Below are 8,060 nucleotides of genomic sequence, written 5' to 3'. Positions count from 1 at the left end.
CTGAGCAGCAGGGTGAAAAATGGAGAGCTGCGAAGGCATGAATAATGTGTCAGCAAAACTAGCTTCCCATTGGATTGTTTTTTTCTAAATGAAATGATTCATAACCAGCAGTCAACTTGGAGATAATGTTTAAACTCCTGAAGAAAGCTGTCCATGGTAAATACCTGAAACTAAATCCCTTGTAGACTGAGAAGGAAATCCATTTTAGATGGATGTATAAGAGATGTAACCTTCACCTTCTTTGGCTTCTCTGAAGTATAAGTTGCCCAAAATTAAACTCACCTACAAAAAAATCTGTCCTGTACTGTTGTGCTCATTACCTCTATATGGAAAATATACAACCAATTTGAAACATAATTTTGGAGGTCTGATGTTAAAACAACAAATCATGACACAGCATACCAGAAAATAAACTTTCAGAAAGTAAAAATCAGGGATGATACAACAGAGGTCTTTAATATATCAATAATTTTGTATTATCAATGAAAAATGCTAGGCTTTTCATTTCTAGTGCATTTCTAATTTGTTACAAGTCTGAATCCATAATGGTTTTTTTTGTTCTAGTCTGAAACTTGAATAAAAACTATTCCTTTTGTTCTTTGGGCTTCTAAGGCATCTTAAGGTAGCCTCTGGGCTCATTTCTGAAAGGAGGGATTACATATGATGGACATAAACAACTGTTTATGCATGATCTTCTCTGTAAATGTAAGAAGTAATAACCTGTGATTCCTGTCTGGCCGCTGAGACATGTTGAAATCTAATACCTAGAGAGTAGGTGTTAACTCTAAAGACTGTTATTTTTCAGTTTCTGCAAAATTATTTTTCCAGATAAAAATTGCTGTTTGAGATTGCTTTGTGACTATATATTCCTTGCTTTTCTTTAAAACTTCTTTAGAGACTTTTGCAGTCAAAAGCTAAAACTTCTGCTTTAATTAAGATGTGGGAAGCTTCGTTTGTAAAGGCAATTATTTATATACTTAATATATACTTTATATATATAACTCTTTGTTATTTTTAACTATACTCTGAGAAAATGTTCATTTTTAAATTTTAATGTATTATTTTAGTGTAAATTTCTTTGTTATTATTTCTCTCTTATTCCCAATCCAGGAAGCCACTTGCAAAATCCTACTAAGTTTAATTCCATACTAGTTTAAGAAGTCTACCTTCCTGAAATAGCAATTCTATAAAAAGCCAGCAAAGCCTTTTAATAATAAAATTCTTGAAGTATTTTGCCTACCCGTGCAGTATGTCGATAATTTTGTCAGACCTATACTTAACTATGGTAATATATTATTACACTTTTCTAACTCTTACCCCGACACTTGTTGTGTAGCCTTGGGTACTTCTCTTCACCTTCCATTTTCCTATCTGTAAACTGGGAGTAATAGCACAGCCTAGTATCATAGCACAGCCTCTGTCAGCGGGGCAGAGGGTTTTTGCTTGCATGCAGGTCATCAAGGCAGCATCTGTAACCCATTCTTACCTTTGCCTTGCATTTTGAGCATGATGTGATTTCTAGAGAAATGTTTCATATTAAATACAAACCTGAACTCTTTGTACAGAATCATCAACCATCTGAAGTTTCTAGGAATGTGAATTCTACTGGAAAAAACACAAAGGAAAATCTTCTCTGAGATACATGCAATATTGGAGCATTAAAAGCAGTGCCCTCCTGACCCCCAGCTTATACCCTAAGGCAGTAGACAGGGTTACTTTGTGTCATTGCCTTAGCTTGTGTAACTGGTCATAAAATTAAACCATTTTAGAATTCCTGCAACACTACTTATTTCCATGAATACTTGCACCCCTGGTTTCCATAGCCCAGTTATAAACTTGGTAGAGAAATATTTCTTTACTTTTACTATCTTTCTTATTATGGCATCCCCCTATTGCTGATTGAATGGAGTCTCCTCAATTCTGTTAACCACTGCAAAGAGGCAGTTTTCCATTTCCTAAGCCTCTTTTTATACAGGTTAAAAACCTGCTTGCTTATAAAAAGTATTTTTATGTTGTATTGGTTTATTTGCTATCCTGTAATAATTAATTACACATCCAGAGTTAGTGTTTAAAGAACAGTTTTTAGAGATAGATAATTAACTCTCCAAAGCAGTTCAGGATGTTATAGAAAAAGAGATAAATCCTTAGGTTTTCCTGCCATTGGATTTTTTAGTAATTATTATTCCTTTAATAGACCTCTCTGAAGAGCTGAATAAACTATAATATTAATCGAAATACGAGAAGTTGCTAGCTTATGAGGCTAATCTTTATCTTCTGATTCAGAAAAAACAAATTAGGTTTCCCTTTTACTTTACAGAAAAATAATGATCTGAGGCATGTTTCCACATCACAGTTACCGACTACACCAGGGAGCAGAGACACTATTGTACTTCTCCTTAAACAGGAATGACAGTGACCTACTTTGCATATGGAAAGGGGAAGAAGTAGAAAGAAAAGGAATTGGTTTTGGCTAAAGCAGCTAAGTTGAAAAGTAACCCTATGTTTACACTTAGCCTGAAAGTACCAACCTTCACTTCCCAAACTTATCAATGCCACGCTTGGTGTGTTTAATTTTGCCTGTAAATGTAGAAAATTAAAAGGGGTTTTCTTGGCACACAAAAAGTCATACCAGGAGTGTCTGGGTAAAACCAAATGGCTTGTGGTTAGAGTTCAAAGCAGGTGATGCCTGGTTTCCTTGTGACCTGAACTCTGTCGAGGTAAGTGAGTGCACTAATTAGTGTCCACTAGATGCACAGTCCTTACTCAGGGGCAAGAAAAGAAGAAGTAGATAAAGGGGAGGAAGAGAAAAAAAGATAAAATATCTCACACTGCCCCGTGTGTGGATAAAATATACATATGCAGCACTCTGGTGATGATTCAAAATGACCTCCAAAGTAGGTACAGACAGTATAACTTGGAGCTAAATAAAGTAAGAATAGGGAAGGAGCTTACATTTGTGAAATCTGTGGGACTCTGAGCTCAGTGGATGATTGTACCCGGTATTTAAACCATTAAAGAAGATAATTTTACTGTAGTCAGAGTTGGTTTTATTTTAGGTTGTATGTGTTGCCATTGTAAATCCTGTTTTCAGATCCACAAAATGTTGTCAGACTTTACAGCTGACTTATGTCCACCTAAGTCTTACTCTTTTGTGGAGCATGTATGCAAATGTGGTGTCATATGTGCCCAGGGAGGTTGTGCAGTCTCCCTTGTTGACCTCCAGAGGTCTCTTCCAGGCTCAAAGATCCTGTAATTCTGTGATTCCATGCTTTGGATATGTATCTATTTGTCACTGTCTCACCATGGTACTCCAACATGCTGAAAAAGAGCTAGAAATGAGTATAACTGAAATCAAACTCACTGCTGTGGAGCTGGGACATCTGGCACAGGGTGAAGTCATATGGGCAGCAGCGTCCCCGCTCCTTCAGAAATGGTGTTTCCCAGCTTTTGTAAACATTTAGGAACTAAGCAACTATAACAGCAGCTGAAGCACAGAAAGGGGTGTTATCTCCCCTAATGTAAGGAAGAATGTGTGTGTGAAGACAGTGTAAAATAGATGGTGCTGTCAGGTCAGCTTGGGCTAGAGGCCTGCTCACCTCCCTCACCTATTGGTAAAAAAGGCAGAAAAATGCTCTGCGGGTTCTTAAACAGTTTCCTTCCCTTTGATATGGCTTAATACTTGTGGATAACACCAGTAATTTAAAACATTAAAATAACATCACTACCTCTCTGTGTAACTATAGGTGTGCCTGAAACTATTTATGTGTGTAAAATCATAGAGCAACAAGGAAACATGTACTTTATTGCTAACGCAATATGAATTTGATGCTTGGGAAATGCATAATTAGGTTTTTAAACACATACCAAGCATTTTCTCTTTTCTGCTGTTGTGCCTAGGACGCTAAACATTTAACTTTATTCAATCAATGGCATTCATCTAAATGAGATGAAAGATCATATCATATGGCCAAGCTGACAGTTACACTGGGCTATTTAATCATCTGGTTAACTCCAGTCAAAGTTCAGTGATCCAAAGCAGGAGAAATTCTCAGTGCAGTTTGTGACAACATCTTTGTGATCAGAACAGTGTATGCTTTTCTAGCTCCTTCCCTTATAGAATTTCCATGTATTTCCAATGGTGAAAATTTAAGACTTCATTTTCTGTATCTCAGAGGAAGCAAAATACCTCCCTGTGTTTCAAATACAGAGAAACTGTGATAAGACTTGAAGACTTAAGGAAAGAAAAAGGGTTAGGTGTAGAAAGCAGACTCTGAAGTTCTTACATTAAAATTATTCTTCAGGTGTAATACTAAATTTACAAGAAACATAAATAGCAGTGAAAAAGTGGCAACCTTGAAATGCTGAATAGCAAAAAGAACATAATCTTTTCTTTGAGGCTCCCCCTCCTTATACAAAGTTTCCCAACTTAAGCCATTACATAAAATGGCAATTGAGGCTTGTGGGCATTACTCGGTGAGTAATTTGCATTATCCTGTTCTTGTTCTTTGGTGTTTCTGTTGCTGCTGAGATTTTATCTAGCCCCTGACTGCACCAATAACCCTTAATGACCCTGATTAGCTCCGCCTGTGGTCACCACTCCTCAGGTCCTGGACTCCATATAAACTCAGGCCTGGACACTCAGCTCCTACCTGAGCTATGTTGTTGGAGTGGCTGTTTTGAGTTCTGCCACAGTCATGCTTGTGATTGGCCATGTACCTTGTTGATACAGGCCCTGATCTGTGGACTGACTTCCTGGCTTGTCCTCAGCCCTGACTAACTACTGTGGTGGTCACTGGGCTGTATCTGATGCTGGGTACTCTCAGTGGACCCGATCCTGACGCTGACATATGGATCAACATCCTGGCTTGATCCTTGGACCAGTCCTGTCTGCATAACAACAAACAACAGGACCCCAGAGTGAACCCACAGTGAAAGACCATCTTCAATTTTTATGTTACTTTAGTCATTACAGAGCAAAATAAGGTGTGTAATGTAAAATGGCTGGGGTTTAGTGTAATATACAATGCTAGTCTCAGGGTAGAATGGATATTTAAGGAAAGACATGGGTAGAACCCTTCAATTCATGAGCCCTTCTTCCTAGAAGTTCTTGCAAGAAGTTCTTCAGCAAAATCAATTTCTTCTGATTCTGATCTTTAAAAAGTAGGATTAATCAATTAGTATAATGCTATTCAATGTGACAAATGTAAGAGGATTAAGCCAAGCCTTGTTCACAGACAGACTCTAAAAGCATTGCATACAGAAACGAAACATTGCAATAGAGAAAAAGGAATTTGGAATCAAATCCCTTTGATTCTGTTTTCTTCTTTATTCTTAACACTTCTTTTTTCTTAAAGGCAAAGCTTTTGTGATTTTCTTATCATGGACATCTTTAAGACTGCAAAAACTATCCCTAATTTTATCAGAATAAGGTCAAGACCCTTCGAAACTTTTTGAGAGCACCTCAAAACTACCAAGAGCCTAGAAATCAATACTACCACCTGAGATGAGATGTGAGCTACTCAAATTCAAGAGTCAGAGTCTAGCTCAACATGCCTATTGACCGTTTTGTTGGAAAAAAACCCAAAAAGTTATTTTCAGCTTAGGCTTTTCAAAACTGGCGTGAGGTAATTATATTGTCAGAAATTCTCAGCCTGCCTAATTTATGCAATGTTTGAAATAATGTGGGCCTGGCTGCCTCAAGAGTAAGAAAAGAACCAACTAGATCACTCTGAAATGAATAGGACTTGGATGCCTAATATACTGTTGTGGTTTTTTGTGAACATTTCTGTCTCAATGACCTGAGCCTTAAATTATGGTTCACAACTGAAACAATGAACAAAGTGCCTCACCAGTTGTTTCCACGACTTTAATAGTACTAAAATTAGGCCTAACTTTTTTAAAAGAAAGAGCCACATGGTGGCAGGAGAGAACAAGGCATGTAAAAAAATTTCTCCGCTAAATGCTTTCTTCACTTTTAACTACATAATGCTCCCTTCTACAGCATAGCTGAAGGTTCGTGGATGTATTGTTAAACCTAACGAACACGTACGTAATTAATTAGTTACAATGTTTTAAAAAATGTCCATGACTTCTCAGTTTCTGATACTACTCACCAAGTTCAATAGGGAATTATACAGTGAATGTTAATATTATAATGACTGTCGAAGTTATGTAGTACAGTTAAGATATGGAAGCTGCAACATGTTTTTAGATTGCTGACATTGCCACATCTTGCCATAGCATGAGGTGTCAATGACTAAAAAGACCTTCACATAGCTGTTTTCCTATTGTCATTTTTACGGTGACACTACCAGGTTAATGACAGGCCATAAATGGTGCTTCAAATTCATAATTCTCTGAAAATAAAATATTTAGCCCTTCATTTTCTTTGTAATGTGCTACATCATGAACAGGTTGTATAGCAGGTCTGCTATACAAAAATGAAAAGTCAGATTTTTCACATTAAGATCTACCAAGAGTAGTCCAAACTACTAAGCCTCTGATTTAAGACCATCTGGACATACACTTCACTTTATGGACTTTTGTAGTTACAATACAGTAATGTTTCTAGACGTCTTGCTACAGTTAGCACTGTTTTCTAGTTAACAGCCAATGGAAATAGTTGTGCACTTAGCTGTACACACTGTTAGTACTTACACAATTGCAGCCAAAAATGGAGTTACCTTTGCAATCAAGACACAGTTCGGGTAGCTGATTTCTATTAAATTAATAAGTGGATTTTGCAGTTGTAGCAGATGTATAATCTTCCTAACTTAAGAGTTGTGACTCTTTAACATGTACTGGAAGACTTTATAGCATCCTTCCCATTAATTCCATCACTTAAATAACTGAATTCATAAGTTCCATAAAAATAATTTTCTTCTAATCTGACCCTTTTTTTTCAACTTAAATTAATCTAGTTTAAAATGTTGAATACTTGCTAGGAACCACCAGCATGACTTTTAAAATAATTGATTTAAGGGGAAAGAAGACATGAGGAACCAAACAGCATATGATTCTATTATCTCTACACCTATCAGTGCAAGAATTTTTAGTACTGTAAACAGTGTTGTAAAGTTTCTGAAATCCTAGCGGCCATCATCATAGCCCTGGTCACACTCAACTCTTACTGCTGACAGGAGCAGCATAAGCTACTCACCTTCTCAGAGGACAGGGTTATGTCTCTCTAAACTGTGTTTTATTGGATTTTTTCTTTAACCCATTAACAACCCGTGGAGATCTAGCTGAGGAGTTTTCTAATAAAGAACTATTTTAGCGGTTAACTGATCTGACAAGACAGCATTTACAAAAACCTGAAACTGCCTTGCAACAGAATAGTTCTTACTTCCCTCTCTGGTCTCTTTGTATGCTCTGCTTTCATAGCTGAACTTCTCAATTTCATTCTATGGTCATATTCTTCCTAATATTCTTAACTGACTTATTTCTCACTGCTTTTCCACACCAATCAAATATAAAGTTTTCCTTACTCTTCCCTTTTCCCTATACATGCAGAAAAGGGAGTAATGCAAGAGTTGCAGGATATAAAACTAGAGAAGAACTTCACCTTTGTTAATACTCACTAATTCTGCCTCTTTTACAATATTTATTATGGATCAGACTCTTGCTTGAATGTGAAAGAATCTGCATGCCTATGTAGTCTCCATGCCATCTGTTAGCTTCCAGGTTCTTTTATTCCTTTCACCCAAGTCCTGCATGCAAATCTTTCTTTTAGTCCTGTTAATACTAATCCTAAGAGTGCCATAAGTGCAGTCTTAACTGTCTTTAAAATATCTCTTAACTTTTGGTCTACTATTTCCTAGACAATGTTCTGCTGATTTTGTTAAAGAAAAAAATCATTTTAATATAATGCAGTTGCCCTGTTTCTGCCTGCAAACAAGGATCTCTATGATTTCCCTTGTGTTACCTCTTAAATTACAAGTTGCCTCTAAATATCCACAAAGCTCCACTGTTTTAGTCAGGCCTCTGTAATAACTATTTTATCATGTTGCTTACAGAAAACTTTTGATGTTAGCAGGTTTCAAAAGGTGTGAGACTGATAC

Source organism: Phalacrocorax carbo, chromosome 8 (genome assembly GCF_963921805.1).
Source record: "Phalacrocorax carbo chromosome 8, bPhaCar2.1, whole genome shotgun sequence".
Taxonomy (NCBI): Eukaryota; Metazoa; Chordata; class Aves; order Suliformes; family Phalacrocoracidae; genus Phalacrocorax; species Phalacrocorax carbo.
Note: the sequence above shows the minus strand (reverse complement) of the source record.